Here is a 17,733-nt window from a genome sequence, read left to right as displayed (position 1 = left end):
TTTGGACTAGTTCGGAATCAAAAATATTACCTTTGCAAAGATTACTAAACCCGTTTTCTCTGCGCTGATGCCAGGCCACACTTCACACACAGAAATTCCATCACAAAATGGTAGAGACTGTAATTTCCCTATAAAAAGTATAAAACAAGTTCTGAGAAAAAACTCCCGTCATTAATTGCATTCTTTGTAAGATTGCGTTTTAAAAGTGCTTGTATAAAAAGCTGTTATTGCATTTATTTTTTTTTTCGATTTCAAAAGATATTGCCGCAATCAACAAATTCACGCCCATAATTACAAATCTGTTTTATTGATTGCTTGGTAATTATAAAATTTAAATGGTTGAATGCTCGAAGAAAATTGAATGCATAAAGTGAAAATCGCTATTCTTGCTGAAAGTGTAGGAAACAATATTGAATTTGAATTAAGCCGACGGCGCACTTCTAAGTGCTTATTAACAGCTATAAAGAAAACATTAATTAAGTAATTATACAAGCCTCTGATAAATGCGCAATTCAAAGTCAAATACACGCAAGTGGAACTTTTATTTAGTAAAACAAAAAATTTTGTCATAAAAACTGAACTTGTAAACGGGCGCCTGCGCAATTGTTTTTTTTAGTAAAAGCACTGTCGCACTGAGAAATCAAACTTCTATTTGCTCAACTCATGCAAGGCAGCGGTCATCAACATCAGTGGCATGACAGACTGCATTTGTCAAGAAAATGTGTTTATACATACATATGTACATATGTATGATGTACGTAAGTTGTGTATGCAAATACCCAGCAAAAACTTTTCATTTTTTGGGAAGTACTTATTTTCGTATCAGTGGAGTAACGCATTACAAGTCGCCTCAAGACAATTTTCGCTGAACTTTTCGTTTAGAGGAAGCCATTGGGCCTCATGCATAAAAAGTGAGCTTAAGCTCCGACTCGTTTTTCAGTACAAATTCTTGAGCTTGAGCTCACCCTTTCAGTGCAAAAATTGAGTCTGAGCTTAAGCTCACTTTTTATGCATAAGGCCCATTATTTTTACATGTGCATGTCATTGGAAGTAATCGAATTAATGTAAAATTTCTTGCCATTGCATTACATGTAATGGAATGGATAAGCGAAAATTGTTTCGAGGCCACTTTTATTGCATTACTCCATTGATACAAAAATAAGTGCTTCCCAAAAAATGAAAAGTTTTTGCTGGGTAGAGTTATATGTATGTATGTTATGTACACACATTTGTACAAATATGAATAGATCACTAAATGTTAGGCGCATTAAGTTACGTATCTCGAAAATGGAGTCGCTTTCAAAATTGCGTCGCTTTACGTGCCACTTCTTCTTCTTGTTTTACAAACAAATTGCATGCTTTTAGTCAAATCATTGTCATCTCGTCATTGTTAGCCATACATATAAAAGCTGTGCTGTCGCAATTGTCACAGCCGAACACTTTTTCTTTCATTCCTTGTTTACAGCATAAACCACGAGAAAAGGTCAAAATATTTGAAAAGTTGACAACTAATTAATGTTGTTTTGGCCGACGTTCTTTCAAGGTTCGAGCGCAAAGGTTGGACATTTGAGGAGGCAAAATGTTGCGTATACGCCGAGTTGGCACGTGCGCTTTTTGCACTCCTGCTGTGTGGGCTTAGGAAGACGTTCTTGTCCAATTAAGGTGTAAACATGGTTTATAGTTAATGCTTGTTTTTGTAAATTATAATACTTAATCGAAGGCAAAGATGTGTTCATGAATGTGAATGAGGCCAATTGTTTAGGCTTTTTCGGAACGTGCTTCTAAACGACATTTTTGAATAGTTTGTACGAATAACCGTTTGTCCCATTCGCTGTCTATTTAAGACGTCCAAGAGAAAATTTTTAGTCTCTTAAGGCCAGTATGCAGCTCTCAAGAAAACGGCAAACCGTAGTAGAAAGCATAGCAAATTTCTTAAGAACTGCTTACTGCCTTAAGGACAAAAGCAAATTTCTTAGCCATTTCTTGCACGTCATTTTATATGGAGTTTTTGTTTTTCTTGTGAGCTGTATACTGGCCTTTAGTAATCACTAATATGCTTTTTGCTACCCAGATATGGCTGCTTTTTTCAGCATAAAAGATATTAGATAAACTTCGAAAGCAATATAGGTAATTTTTCTCAATTTTTTTTTATTTATTTATGTATTTATTTAGTTATATGTAACAAATGCTTATTTACAGACTATGAAGAAAATATGAAATCTTAAGCCAAGAGTATTTAATGCAAAACGAAAAAAATAATTTTGTATTTCATAAATAAAATTTTGCTTAGAAGTAACTACAAAATTCACTTAAAAAAGCCCAAATTCAGATTTAGAAGAACATACGTAAAAGGTTATGGAATTTTAGAATGAATTAAGTTCCCTTAAGGCTCTATAATTAGGCGCATTGGTAGCATAACTACCTCTTATCGAAGGGCGAAGCGTAAGAACACCTCTTTAACATGCTTCAGTCTTTTAATATGGCAATCGAAGTAAGGTATCCAAATGAACACCGCATATTCTAGTTCAGAACGAACTAGGGACGTAAACAAAAGCGTCAAAGTATACGGGTTACTAAAGTCAGAGCTAAACCGGCGTATGTAAGCAAGCAAGGCATAGGACTTTGCGATGGTACTATCGATATGACTTAGAAATAAAAACTTTAGGTCGAAAATGAAGAGACTTGAGCTGCTTATCGAATAGGAAGTTACGATATGGGAACAGGATTTTGAGAAAGACACGTAAAAACATTTGTTTATATTAAGCCGTAGATCGTTTTATTTTTGGCACCACGAGGTTACGTTGTTAATACCAGTCTGGATCTTAATCGAATCAAACTGACTCCGAATAAATAGTAAAATAAATTTTCAAGTCTTCCCCATATAAAGCAAAATTAGAATAGGTAAAGAATTTGCAAATATCATTCATGAAAATAGCAAAAAGCTACGGTCCCAGGATACTGCCTTGGGCAACACCGGAAGAAGCTACAAAAGAATTTGAGACATATTTGTAGCAAAAATTCAGTGTTCATACTTACATACTAAAATTAACTTTTTGTCCTTCGTAGTTGATAAAGAGAACTTCAAACCCAAAAACGGCGAGTTTCGTTTTCGTAAAAAAAGAAACAATATCTGCTCAGCAGGCCGTCAAAGTCGTTTTTAGTGAGCAATTTTGTCGAAGTTTTGAAGGTGTTTTAAATAACTAAAATAAAAAGACATTCGTTTCAAAAAAACATAGAACAAATATTGATAGTGCTTAATTGTTTAAGAGAAATATTTTTTCGATTTTTTTTTTAGAAAAAAATACATGACAACACCTTTAATATTTTTTTGGTCTTAAAAATTAAATTTAAAAGAGCTTTTAAAATATTGGCCGTGTTTATGGACTATCAATAGCGTGTACAATTAAGTGTTGTGAGTTTAATTCGTCAATTTTATGCTGCGATTTCTGAGATATATTTTTTTATTTTATAATGAATTACTTACTATTTAGAGGAGAGAACTCAGTAAAGACAGGAAACTAAAGGCTGTTTAGAATTTTGTTACTTGTAACTTTTCAGCAGTTAAATTAAGAAATTTAATTTAATTTAATTTAATGAATCGAGGTGAGTTCCGGTGAGGTGAGTTTATACAAGTTAAGGTGTGTAAGGGTAAGCTGAGCTGAGGTGAGGTGAGTGGATGTGAGATGAGGAGAATTTAGGTGAAATATCATTAGTTGGGGTAAGTTCAGTTGAGTTGAGTTGAAAAGAGGTTAGGTTAATTGAGCTGAGATGAAATAAGGTGAGTTAGAGTGAGGTGAGCTAGAAATAATTGAGGTGAATTTAGAGGAGTTGATGTGTAGTTAGTTGAGGTGAGATCAGGAGAGCTAAGATGATTTGAAGTGAGCTGTGGTGAGTTGATGTGAAATGCTTTGTACAACATAACATAGCTTTACAATAAACCATAACATAACATAGCAAAACTCAACAAACATAACATAGTGTTACATAACATTACAATATGCTATCAGTTTAAAAACAAAGTAAAGAAACATGAAGCAATTTTCCCAAATTAACTTTTGCTGTAAGAAATTGCAGCGTATTAGGCAAAGTTTCGATAACTATTGAATTACTAGTTTATGAAATAACACAAAAATAAAGACGATTCAAGTAATTATTAACTTGTTTAATGGGTCAACTTAGTTTCTACCCACTTGCGTATGTACATATGTATGTATGTATGTGTTTATTTATACAAAGCCCTCATACAAACATAAATAAATGTTAAAACAACGTAGGATTTTGAATATTTAAATCATTCAACACCAAAACTGTGGAGCTAAATCGAGCATTGTAGTATATTTTGCAATAAAATAGGCACGCATTTCATCTATTTTTGGGTCTATAACATGTGAACATGTACGCATGCGCGTTAGACCTAATTCCGTTAGCGCATCCAAATATGTAAGTCCAGCAAATAAATTGCCACTGGCTATGTATGGTGTGGGTGGTCAGTTCACGGTTAAATTACATATAAGTATACATATGTATGTACAGACAAACATGCCTATTTAGTCATCAACAAACCACAGAGAGTTAAAAGCATTCGAGCAATATATAGGCAGTGTGAAAAAAGTGAAATAATGGAATAACTGCGCAACACATTTTCTTTTTGCAATAAAACGTTGTGAACTATTTACATTATTAAGTACATACGTTGTGGATAAACTTCAAAGTTATTGAAAGTAAAACGTCGCACTAACGTTGGTAGCAACATCAGTAATGACAACCAACACAAATGCAATTGATATATATATGTACCTATAAAGGTACGTACTTACATGTGTGCTTATAGGTATATAAACGACAATTTTTCGTTGTTATTTTTCCACCAATTTTTGGCAAACAATCAGTTCATTTGAAGACACAAAATACACTCCGATTCGTTGGCATTGCGATGGCGCAAATTAACCTTCATGCGAATTGGTATCGCTTGACAGCTGGCTGGTTGATGGGTGCTAAGTGTCATTTATACATACTACATACTGTGTATACATATAGACGAGTATTGGTGTTGTTAATGAAGATTTTGTTGATGAACACACATACATGTACATATATCATTTGTTAATGGTTATTATGTGCATATGAACCAGGAATCTTTAGCGCAAATGTCAATGACTGACTGATTGTTAGCACTTCTCTTTGATTTTATATCTCCTGTTATTCTCACGGTATACCTAAGTGACGCTTTTACTCACAATAACAATATTTAAAATAGCTCCACAACGATTCCCACATATATGGTATAGTGTAACTTTGGTGCGAAAACATCTTCCATTTTGGTGTGGGTAAAATTTGCATAAACCCAGCAGAAAGCCTATAATTGCCTCTTGTGTGTACAAATGATAGTTCGGGATCATTTCGGGACTAGCTTGGGAGCATTTCGGAACCAATTCAATATCATTTCCGAACCGTTTGGGGACCTGTTCAGGGACTAACTGGGATTATTTCAAAACCCTTTGGGGACCTGTTAGGATCATTTAAGGACTATATTGGCAGTGGTTTCGGTAAATTTTGAACCTACTTCAGGACTATATCGGGAACTAGTTCTAGATTATTTACGGACCACTTTGGGGCTTGTTAGGGATAAATTTAGGACTTATAAGGGACCATTTTGGGACCGTTTCAATACTTGTTCGTGATTATTTCGAGAGATGTTCCCGACTTTTTCGACCATTTGGGGGCCTGTTCAGAACTATTTCAAGACCATTTCGGGATCATTTCGCGACCTGTTCAGGACTACTTCATAACCATTTCGGAACTATTTCACGACCATTTAGGGACTAGCGGTGAAATAGTCCTGAACCATTTCCGAAGTTACTATGAACTGAATCGTCTGCTGCCTAGCCAGATGTTTACACGCCAGATTTCATGGGTATCAGCTACTCATACGCCTTATTTATATTAATTTCTTGAAATAATTAAGGAATTAAAAACAAATATAACCACTTCATATAAACGCTCACATTTAGGCCCTGCTTGGCTGAGACCTTAAAATGACTGCTTCGTTGTATTGGAAACAACCTCTATTCCGTTTGGTAATAGCTTCATAGTATACAAAAAGAATGCAAGAAATTTAAATTTTGCTATGAAAATAGCTAGGAAAAAAAGCCTAAAGCTTACACAAATTTGATGAATTATCAAACAGTGTAAATGTATGCTCTTTGGAGTAAAGCAACTGGTAAATTTTCCCAATGCATGTATCAGAGTTGTCTTTTTACTTGACCGCAATGCAACTTGATGTAGAATAATAACAGGGTTGTTTTTTTTAGATACGCAGGTGGTTATTTATTACATACTAAATCGTTATTAAGAATATGCATTTATTCTCATAAATGTAAGTACTTAAGCACGCAACAGCAGCTCCAAATACTTAAATACTTTGTGTAAGAATTCTTAATTTTTTTTGGCACAGTTGTGTATGCATAGATTCATGCGTACATACATACATACATACTTATGTATCTATTGTTAGTAATCTGAATTTGAATCTCTTGCCTTGTACTCTTTTGTTAAATAATAGTTTGAGATTTGCGAAATCATTAGTATTTACTAGGGCATTCAATCCCGGGAGCCAGAATCCCCGGATTCCGGGATTCCGAACACTTTTCCATGTTTCGAAATCCCGGGATTAAAGCTCCGTAAAGCTTTTACAGTGGGGCAGAGTTGTTCTGGATTTTACTTTGTTGGCCTATTGTGGAAAATGATTTCGGCAAATTTGAGTAAATGTTTTTGACAAGTAATATAGATACATGTTTTAGAAAAAAATATTTAAACATCAAATAACGTACTCTTATATTTAATAAGGGCATTATGCAACCCTAAGACCAAATGTGGTGACAATGAATCTATGTTATTTGAATAATACTGTAAAATGCAAAAAGTTGTGATGAAGTCGAATTCCCGAAAAATTTCGGGATCCCGGGATTAAAATTTTTTAGTCCCGAAATCCCGGCATTGTTAAAATGCTTTGGCATTGAATGCCCTAGTATCTACACATCGCTACCTTCATATAGAAAGGCCTTATCTCAAATCGTCGCTGAAATACAAAAAGCCGTATCTAAGTAACCAAAATTCCCTTTTTGGTTTATTATGATGCATTTCATCGAATTATAAGTCCGCACATAATTTTAAGCAATAAAAAAAAAATTAGTTAGTTACGGCTTTTTTGCAGTTACACTTGACAACCTCTTTAACAATTAATGAGAATTTTCGTAAAACCATTTGATATGGGATACAATTTTTACAACTCGAGTTAATATTTTTTTTTCTATGAATATTTTTTCGTTGAATATTTGTTTACTTTGCTTAAAAATATTGAAAAATATTGATTATTTTTCGGCCGTGAGACACGGAAACGTAGACGGTTGCGGCTTTCTAGGGACCTATTCTACACAAAACTTATGGCCCTCTTCGCGACGGACCCTGATAGAGATTGAATGACCAGGGACCTTAAATAACCGTTAAATATCAAGATCTTTATCTTCAAATTATTGCAAAAGCATAATCGTTTGATTTTTATTTTTTCGATCAAGAATAATCGTTTAATTTGGATTTTTATTTTTTCCGGTCAAATTTAATCGTTATTTTGAATTTTAATTTTGTTTAACAATTTAACCCGTTCTAATGGAGACTGCGTTTTTATGACCAAAAAAATTATATATGAGAATAACGGTTACAATATGATAGAAAAAAAATCAAAAAATAACGATTAAAAAAGTGTATCCCTATGTTATTCGACGCGCTGGAAAAATTAATTGAATAAAACTGAAAATTTATATATGGGGTTTTAGATTCGTTGAACACGAATCCGAGGTCCGTTAACCTCGATAATGTCAGCTTCGAGGCCATTTGGTGGTCAAATAGGACAAACAATTTTTTCAATAAAAATAAAAATTTTGTTTTTGTTGTCGCTGGTCCCTTTATTCCTCAAGGTCATCTAGAGGTCATGCCATGGTCATCCCAAGGTCAAATTCACAAGAATTTTATTCAATGAATTTTCCCCTACTTGACATTCAACTGGCCACGAATCTGGATACCTGTACGATGGAGAAATGGAGAAATGTTTACAGCTACCACTTATACCCAGACAAGAAGATCATAGTTGCCAACTTAATGCTTTAAGTACTAGATTTAGTGCTTTTTGAAAACGCCAAAAAAATGCTTTACTGCCTGGAGCCTTTTTAGTGCTTTTTTCTGAACTCAAATTTCTCTTAGATAGTTAAAACATAAAAGTATTTGAAATATTTAAAGCTGTGACGGCACTGAATTTACAAGAATCCACAAATTTAACTGTAATAAAATGCAACCATGATTGCTAAAAACTTCAAGTTGCAAACCCAAGTTCTTGTTAAATTGTATTCGCGTTGAAAATACTAGTACGCAGGTAAGTTAAGTATTTCTTTCGTAATTATTTGTACAAATTTTGATTGATTACACAGTTTGACAAATTTTTACTTTTTTAACACCTGAGTAAAACACATCGTATCTTGTAGAATTTTTGGTGCCGAATCCAAATATGGCCGCACATGGTTTTTGGAGATATTTAAGGTTATATTATGAAATTAACAAATCTTTTTCTAGTTAGGGCATCATTTAGTATTTCTCTTCTCTCTCTATAAAATTAGTGTGGTTTGTGTGCAAAAGGATTTTTTTTCCAAGTTTTAGTGCTTCCGGAAACTCCAAAGTTGGCAACACTGATTAGCAGTACGCGCTAACATTCCGCCGAGCCTGGGGTTAAGCCCGTTTCAACCCAACATAAAAAAAAACAAAAAACAGTTTTTTGTAATTGCGGTCGCCCCTCGGCAGGCAGTGACGCATCTTTCCTTTATTTCCTAAATTTAATGACGGATATTCGATGTCGCAAATTAGCGGTACTATATGCCTAAAGAAGTACAAGCATGTAAATACATACATATGTACCTATGTATGTATGCTCATATTTACAACCTCCCATGCATCACAAAAAACAACAGCCCGAATGAGCGCCCAATTCGCCTGCTCCTTTTTTTCGCGGCTCGCTGGTCGCCATAAAATATGCATGAGACATACAAATTTGTTAAATCATACAAAAAATCACCTGTGGGCATATCGTCACCGATTGTCCTCACGTCAGTGTAATGGCACAACAATGCGTCGTCAATGCGTCAGTGCAGCAATGCGTCAATGTGGCTAAAAATGTCTTGCAACCATTTAAGCACACTCGCATACTCATAGAAGTGTATGTATGTATGCCTTTGTGTGTGGTAGACGTAATTTGTGTGAGCGAGCTTACGAAATTTCTACGTTAATTTCTAAGCATTTATTATTAAAAAAAAAAGATGTACCCTGTACTATGTAAATTATTCATATGGCTTTTTTTAATTAAATGAACCTATTATGAGAGGATGAGGAATGATGAAAAACCAACCCAAATATCGTTTTTGAAAAATTTGTTTGGTCTAAAAAAGCATGTCAAAAAAGTAAAGTCCGAATTTTAATGCTCTCACCCCCTAGGATTGTTATTTTCCCTTTTTTTAATATAATTTTTTTTATGGGTAACCCCATTCCACTCTTTTGGGTTATTGGGGGACCTATAAAAAATAGTTAATATTAAAAAATGGTTAAATAAAAATTGGAAGTCTCCTGGAGAGAAACAGAGTTTTCAATAGAAAAATATTGATTTTCAAGAATTCATATATATATGTGTGTATGTTTTTTTCAGTACCCTGAGTGAACTTTTTGTTCAAAATTAAAAAAAAAATAAATAAAATTTAATTTTCGTGGTTTTCTATCATTTCTCATCCTCTCTTTTAGGTACATTTAATAAAAAAATGCCATATGCCTAATGTAATGTAAACAGGGTGGTCCATATAGTGTTTCCTTTTTAAAATTAAATGTACAAACATAATTTTTTTTCGTATATACAAGTATAAGCACGTCAAATCGCAGCTCCGTTGTGGCCGATTGACATAGCCGGGAGGGCTGATAACACAATTACCATAGTTGGAACGCAAAAGATCAATTGTGGCATAGGCGGTGGGGAATACTGCTGAAACCAAAGGTCGTCCAAGTTCATGTCTTCAATTTCCGGCTGCATAAAATTTTTACCATGCCTCTGTAACGCTCACCTTTGAACGAAATGGCTGTCACTTAATATTCGTATGTACTACATATTTTTTTGCAGTGCACTGTTTAGGAAGAATAAATCAATATATATTTATGTATGTTAGGACAATTTTTAACCGACTTCCAAAAAAGGAGGAGGTTATCAGTTCGTCGGAATATTCCTATTTTTTTATTTTTTTTATTTATTTTTTATGTATGTTACCGCATAACTTTGGACCACGTCAACCGATTTCGATAATTATTTTTGCAGCGGAAAGGTAGTTGGTTGAGATCCGACCATTGAAACATGAAATATATAGTAGATACATATATATTTTTATTAAGTCGGGTTTTTTTTTGCTAAAAATTACTTGTTATTATTTGTTTTCACATTGTCTTTGGTAAATCTTTGTATGCACATTGTCGAAATCGAATTATTTGTGCAATAAAATTTTTTGGTTTACAGAGTCACATAAAAAACATTTGTGTCTGCATACAAACGTACATATTTGCAGATGAACTTGGAATTACATATTCGTATAGTAAGCAAATAAATTCAAAACTGGGAGGTGTGTTTGTGTGCGCAACTACCCTGCGGGAAATGTATCTAACTATAAGTTAACTTGAAGTTGATTGGGAAGGAAGTAAACTAACTACTTTTTGACCTAAAATATCAGTAAGAAAAACAATTTGATTTGCTTTTTCTTACTTTTTTGAAGAAAACACTCTCAAGTTAGCTTTTTGTAGCAAGTTGTATATTTCATAAAAATTCCGCAAAAAAAGCTAGCTACAAGTTGGTTATTTTTTATCAATTGCTATTTTTTTTTCTGGAGGGTAGGTACCATACTTATTTATTTACAAACATACATACATACATGGGAGTACAAAACGCTTCGTTATGGCCATTACTTTAAGTAATAAGTATTTACCTATGTAAAATGTACATATGTAAAAGTATGCGCCACTTAAATTTTTAAGTATTGAATTGTTGGCCAAAATAACTTTAATATGCTATGGACACGTTTGTTTTGACATTGTAAAGCCAAAGAATGTGATCAAATAGCAATAAAGTAAACGACGGCGGCCAACAAAGTGGTAAAGCGTAGGTACGTATTTAAAGTCAACGCGCACATACATACATACATACGTACATGTTTACAAACATATGAATGTATGTGTGGAGTTATCAATGAAGTATGTATGTATATGCGTATTGTATTTACGTTCGTACATGCACAATCACATACATAGTACATTAGGATGCCACGCCAAAAAGTTGTCTCCTTTTAGACACTCATGAAAATATTTTACTTAAATTCAGTATTTAGTATATAGTATGAGCTAAATAGCATTGAAATCTTTTACTAAGAAATAATTAACAATTTTGCTAAAACATTTATGGCCTTATTCATCAAAAAATAAAATTGCTTTAAAGAGCTTTATAAAGTGGCATTTTCATACAAATTTTCGATTTATAAATCAGTTAAGGTCTTCTTTTTTTATGAATTTCGGTGTTACATTAAATCTACGACGATATGATTCAGTTATACTGCCGCGGCCGAGTCATTTAAGGTCTCAACGCCATAATGCACATGCTAGAGTCATGCTGGACTTGCAAACTTAACTCGAAAATCAAAGTCCATAATCGCAAACAGAAAGCTTACATCCCATATAAAGATTATCAGCAGCAATTGAGGACTAAAACCTTAACTTCCGATGTGTATATATAAGGCTATCATACGGCGTACAATGCATATGTACAGAGCAGGAGGCGCGGGAATAAGCTTTGAGAAAATTTTCAAAATTTTTTTTAGGTTTGTTATTGTGAGACACCCTAATGAATGTTAATATGTTTGTGTTGAGTATAAGCAAAAGTACTTATGTAATAAACACTAGGCCATCATCACTGATAGTACTGTGGGTAAATTTCAATTGCCGACATTGTAGTTGGCTACCGTTTGCTGCTGAGAGACCACCACAGCCCATCACCGGCCCCCCGCCCCCCCTGTCCAGCTGCCCTTTTATCAGCCTGCTCCTTCGCACATTTGGTAGCCAATTAATGTCGCCGTTGATGTTTTGAGGACGTGCTTTTGAAATTTTTGGAATGCAAAATGCATATCATCGACAGTTGCATACAAACTTTTTGAAAAAAAAAAAAGATTTTTTTTGTTTTGTATATTTCATTTACTTACGTTTTTTTTTTACACTTCTTTGCTGCACTGACACTTGCAATTATTGCTTTATGCTAGCAGCTTGAGGTTTGCGTTGACAGTGAAACTATTGCAATTTATGGCTTTTGGAATGACAATTAGAAATATTATTGATAAAAGTATGTAATAAAACCAAGGGCATGTTAAGTGCTTTGCTTTTGGCAGTGCCATAAATGATTACGTGGCATTGACATGAAAATGAAAAAATTGATCAGGGAGCCCGCATACTCATATAGTTCGATATCAATTTGTATATTATTGACTCTGCTGCTTACCCCAGTCGAAGGCGACGGAGCTTATAGAGCTTTTTACAAAACAACAAGTAAGAAAGTCTAAGTTCGGGCGGAGCCGAACATTAAATACCCGGCGCAATTATTAAATATATGTTTTCCACCTTTCCGCAAGCTACCGCTACACGATAAGCCGGGGTGTATAAATTTTAAGTAAATCAGCGTCCTTAAATTTCGAAATATTGCAGTTTCAAGCATTTCTGAAATATACCGTTATATGAGAAGCGGCCGTTATTTTAGCCCGATTTCAATAATTTTCAACGCTCTGCTTTTATCTGGCAAGCACAATAACCATACCGAGTTTGGTTCAAATTGCTAGAACGGTTAGCGAGATACATATATGTGATCATAAGTGGGCGGTGCCACGCCCATTTTCCAAAATTGTATCATAAGCGTATTTCTTGGTAAAAAATTGTTGCAACCATCAATTTTGAATAAATTAGCTTTAATATTTACTGATTTATCGAGGATTTCGTATTTTTCAAAATTACCGTTATATGGGATGTGGGCGTGGTTATTGTCCGATTTTAAAAATTTTCGGTCATTTGGTATGTTGTAGCAGGACCAACAACTGTGCCAAGTTTGGAAGAAATTGGTGCAGCGGTTACCAAGATACACACATGTAACCATAAGTGGGCGTGGCTACGCCCATTTGCCAAAATTTTTTAATATTTTTATTTTTCGTCTAAAACTCATTGTAAATATCAATTTTTAGTGAATTATCTTCAGTAGTTACTAAAATATCGCACTTTTCGTATTTCTGAAAATTACCGTTATATGGGATGTAGGCGTGGTTATTGTCCGATTTCGCCCATTTTCAATACCATCCGTCCTATGCCCAAAAGAAGTCCACGTACCAAGTTTCGTTAAGATATCTCAATTTTTACTCGAGTTATCGTGTGCACAGACGGACGGACGGACGGACAGACAGTCACCGCTTAATCGATTTCTCTTTTCATTCTGATCATTTATGTATACATTTGTCTATATCTATCTCGATTCGTTTTGCCTGTTACAAACAACCGTTATGTGAACAAAGTTATAATACCCTTGTGCCCAAGTGCGCTCGGGTATAAAAAAAGAGGCGCATGAGTGTAGAAGGAAAGTTATTCGTATTGAAGTTTAATCATTTATCAAAGATATTCTTAGCCACTTGAAGCTGGCACTTTATCCTATTATAATTCAGTGCGCTATAAAACTGCAACCTAAAATTTTTCTAAAAACTCTGCATAAATAGTTTGAAATTTTGATATTTTTTTTTTCATTTTTATAATTTTTGACCAACTTTTCAAATGCACATTTATGTGCAGTTAATAACACCGTGCGACAAAAAAAAAAAATTTTCAAAACACACGAAGCAATCAATATACTTACGAGTCTATGGGCCGAATATAGTAAAACTGCGTTTTTAGGTTTTCACTCTGACTTCAGAATTTTTTTGTTGAAAAACTTTGAAAATTTAAAAATATGATTAATTTGAAAAAAAACATATTTAAAAAATCAGTGTATTTATAACATATATAATGAGTACCGACTGAAAGATAAAACTCCGTAGAATTAGAAAAAAAAATTTTTTGGTTTGCAGGGGCGAAGTTAGCAGGACGAATTTCGAGATTGTAGTCATGTGTATGTGAGTCCTTAAAATATAGATATATATTTTTTTTCAAAAAGAAATATAGTAAATTTTCAAGGATATTCAAAGACAAAAAAAAATAACCTTTCCATAGCCATTCGACTTTGTGCACCAAAAAGTAGTCATTTTTTAATTCTACAGAAGTTGTTCTTTTATTTGTGGTATCCTTATTTTTATTCTACATTGCACTGGATTTTTTTAAATAATTTTTTGAACTAATCATGTTTTGGAACACCCTATGAATATATGTAGTTATGTATGTACATATTTACACAGGTACATACCTACATACTTGGAAAGCCTGTCTATAGAAACTTTGGGTCACAACACATAAAATTCAAATGCATAGCATTGCAATAGAAAATCAATTAATTCAACTAAACGAAGTATTTATTTAGTAAATATGTATGTATTTATTTATGTAGTTTTTTTTGTGCAAGTAAATACTTATGCCTAATTGTTTCTAATACATAGATATTTTTCTTTAATTTCAGGTAAGGGAATAATTATATCCATACGTATGTAAGTATGTTTGTATTTATGTCTACACAAATTGTCGAAATTCAAAATCCGATATCAAACCGCAAACCTCAAAAACCGCAGAAAAATATTTTTTTGGAAAAAAGGGCATAATTTCACCCACACATACTGGAGTTTTGACGTTGCATGTAGGGATGGCTAACAAAAATAACACTGGTCTACAAATTTCAACTTTTTTTCTGCGAATAAGACGGGACCTGGTGTTTCTGAACAGATTTTTCGTGCTGAACACGAATCCGGGGTCAAAAATGTCCCATCACGTCACGTTTTCGAGAAAAAAAGGGGTTGAAACCCCTAAAAACAGCGTTTTTGGCCATTTTCGAAAAATTATAGAGCTGAACCCTGACGTGGTACAAATTTTGCATATATCAGAAATTAAAGGCTAAACCGTGCCCTTTCGAATGAGCCCTATGCCGAATTGATCGCGTGCACCCTTAAAGCAGGGGGTGTATTTGTGTTTAGGGGTGCAGGAAAAATTGATCACAGAAAGAATTTAATCTTAAACGATCATAGAAAATTAATAATGCCAAGGTTTTAACTATATTAAAAGTCGCTGATTACGAATCTGCAGTTAGATTTTAAAAATTTAAGATGACGGGTCGAATATGGTGGATATAAAAATTGGACTCCTAGACACAAATACACCCCCTGATTTAAGGGTGCATGCGATTAATTCGGCATAGGGCTCATTCGAAAGGGCACGATTTAGCCTTTAATTTCTGACATATACAAAGTTTGTAGCACGTCAGGGTTCAGCTCTACAATTTTTCAAAAATGGCCAAAAACGCTGTTTTTAGGGGTTGAAACCCCTAAAAACTCGAAAACGTGACGTGATGGGAAGTTTTGGACCCCAGATTCGTGTTCAGCACGAAAAATCCGTTCGGAAACACCAGGTCCCGTCTTATTCGCAAAACCCTTGTAGACCAGTGTAATCGATTAATTAATCATATGATTAATCATAAGCCAAAAAAATTAATCGCAAATGATTGCAATGGACTTGGTAATTAAAAAAAAAAACCCCGTTTTCTTTTTGCGGGTACCCAAATCATCATCTTTTCGCCTTCGTTTGTGTACAAGATATTTATGAGGGGCCCACAGACCGAACTCATTTTGTACTGATTCTAGTAATGACTCGCTACCCGGACATTATTTCATTTTGCAAGAACTTTATTACTGAAGCCAATTCTAAGAATTCATTGAAATATTTTTTTTTTTAACCAACTAGCAAAAAATAATGTTCGATGGATGGGTTTTAGACAACTACAGAATTTATATTTCTTGAAAATATTTTTACGATTATTTTACAATTAATCGATTAATAATCGATTAACCAATAAACACTCAAAACCTGATTATTGCCTGGGCGTGTTGTTTAGCCAGGTATGTGCATCTATGTACATTCACATCATCGATGTTTTTGCAAAATTCTAAATCGCCTTTGTTAAAAAATGAAATTTGGTAACCCTGAACTCCAGGCATCGATATTTATGCATAAAAATCGTTAATTTGTTATTAAAAAAAAAAAAATTGTAAAATAATAGCTAGAGAAAATACCGCCTATCAAGGCAAGGCCTTCAAAGAATAAACCGTTTTTTCGCTCCCCTGTAAAACTCGAGTGCCGTAAGATACGCGGTTTTGCAATGGGCGATGGGCGGATTTGCAAAAACATCGACGATATGTATATATGTATTTACAAAACTGTTGTCGGCTTCTTCCTCTCCTTATGACCGCTTTGCTGATTGTCAACAACATATCCGCCAGTAAAACCCAGCAGAAACAAATACAAAACACAAGAACATACAATCAGTGTTGCCAGAGAAAGTCCCCTAAGAGTCTTAGTTTTTTCCAAAAAAAATCTTCAAAATAAGATTTTAAAGTTAAACAAAAATCTTTTTGATCCCAAAAAATCTTAATTTAAAAATACCTTAAAATAAACACAAAATTCGATATTGGCTTTACGGCTATAAATAGCCTTTATTATGTTGGTTTAAAAAATTACCCATTTCAAATTATAAAGTCCTTTTTATAACAATTTAAACTTAAAATGCCGCGCTTCGTCACAAAATTTGTAGCACAGTTTACACAGTTCCATAATAATTTTGAGCTTTTTAATTCGAATTTTTATTGATATTTTTACATGGACGTTATTTTATAAAGCTTACCGCTCCTCCTTTTTCTCGTTATACATTTATCCATGTAGACCCATCAGAAAATGTTTCTTAAATGGCAGTTTACTTGAAAATTTCCCTTGTTGTTATTTGAACTAAAGGGGATACAAAAGACCGTTTGTTCTTTTCCTCCATTCTCTAGCTCTGCACTAGAGTATCGATGGCTGAGTGGAAGATCGACCTATCTCGGCAGCCAGTTCGAAAACGCTCTACCTCAAAAAACTTTTCAAGAACGCCCTATTTCAGAATTTAATTGAAAAACACCATTTCTCAATATTCGGTTCAAAAACGCTATATCTCACTTCATAATGTATTGAAAATATGCTGATATAGGGCGTTTTTGAATCGGCAGCTGAGATAGGGCCTTTTTGAAATGAGTTCTGAAATAGGGCGTTCTTGAAAAGTTTTTTGAGATAGAACGTTTTCGAACTGGCTGCCGAGATAGGTCGATCTTCCACTCAGCCATCGATATGTTTTTGACTGTGCGAGAGAAGAATGCAGATAATATTGTAGGGGATTTCGTATTTCATTTTTCTTCTTGCTTCCTTTGCGGCTTACAATGATGTAGCAAGGATAATATAAATAAGTTAAGAATTTTAAATTTAACTTTAAAAGTCTCACATCATGAAGATATTTTCAGTGTAAAATTTAGCTTTTTAAAAAATATTTTTTTGAAGATTTTTAATAAAAAACAACCCCAAAAAATCTTCATTTTCAAGATAAATCCTGACTTATGGCAACGCTGCATACAATACGAAGGCGGACTC

General features: G+C 33.9%; 1 protein-coding gene across 1 annotated transcript in view; it reads left to right on the top strand.

Moving 5' to 3' along the window:
• Nucleotides 1-17,733, top strand: part of LOC118737160 (elongation of very long chain fatty acids protein AAEL008004) — a 157,768-nt gene that overhangs the window by 50,911 nt on the left and 89,124 nt on the right. The gene's annotated exons all lie outside the window — the stretch shown is intronic.

Source organism: Rhagoletis pomonella, unplaced genomic scaffold (assembly GCF_013731165.1).
Source record: "Rhagoletis pomonella isolate Grant_MI unplaced genomic scaffold, Rhpom_1.0 Rhpom_scaffold_00004, whole genome shotgun sequence".
Classification (NCBI taxonomy): domain Eukaryota; kingdom Metazoa; phylum Arthropoda; class Insecta; order Diptera; family Tephritidae; genus Rhagoletis; species Rhagoletis pomonella.
The sequence above is the reverse complement of the archived record's forward strand: the minus strand, read 5'-3'. Positions and strand labels throughout refer to the sequence as shown.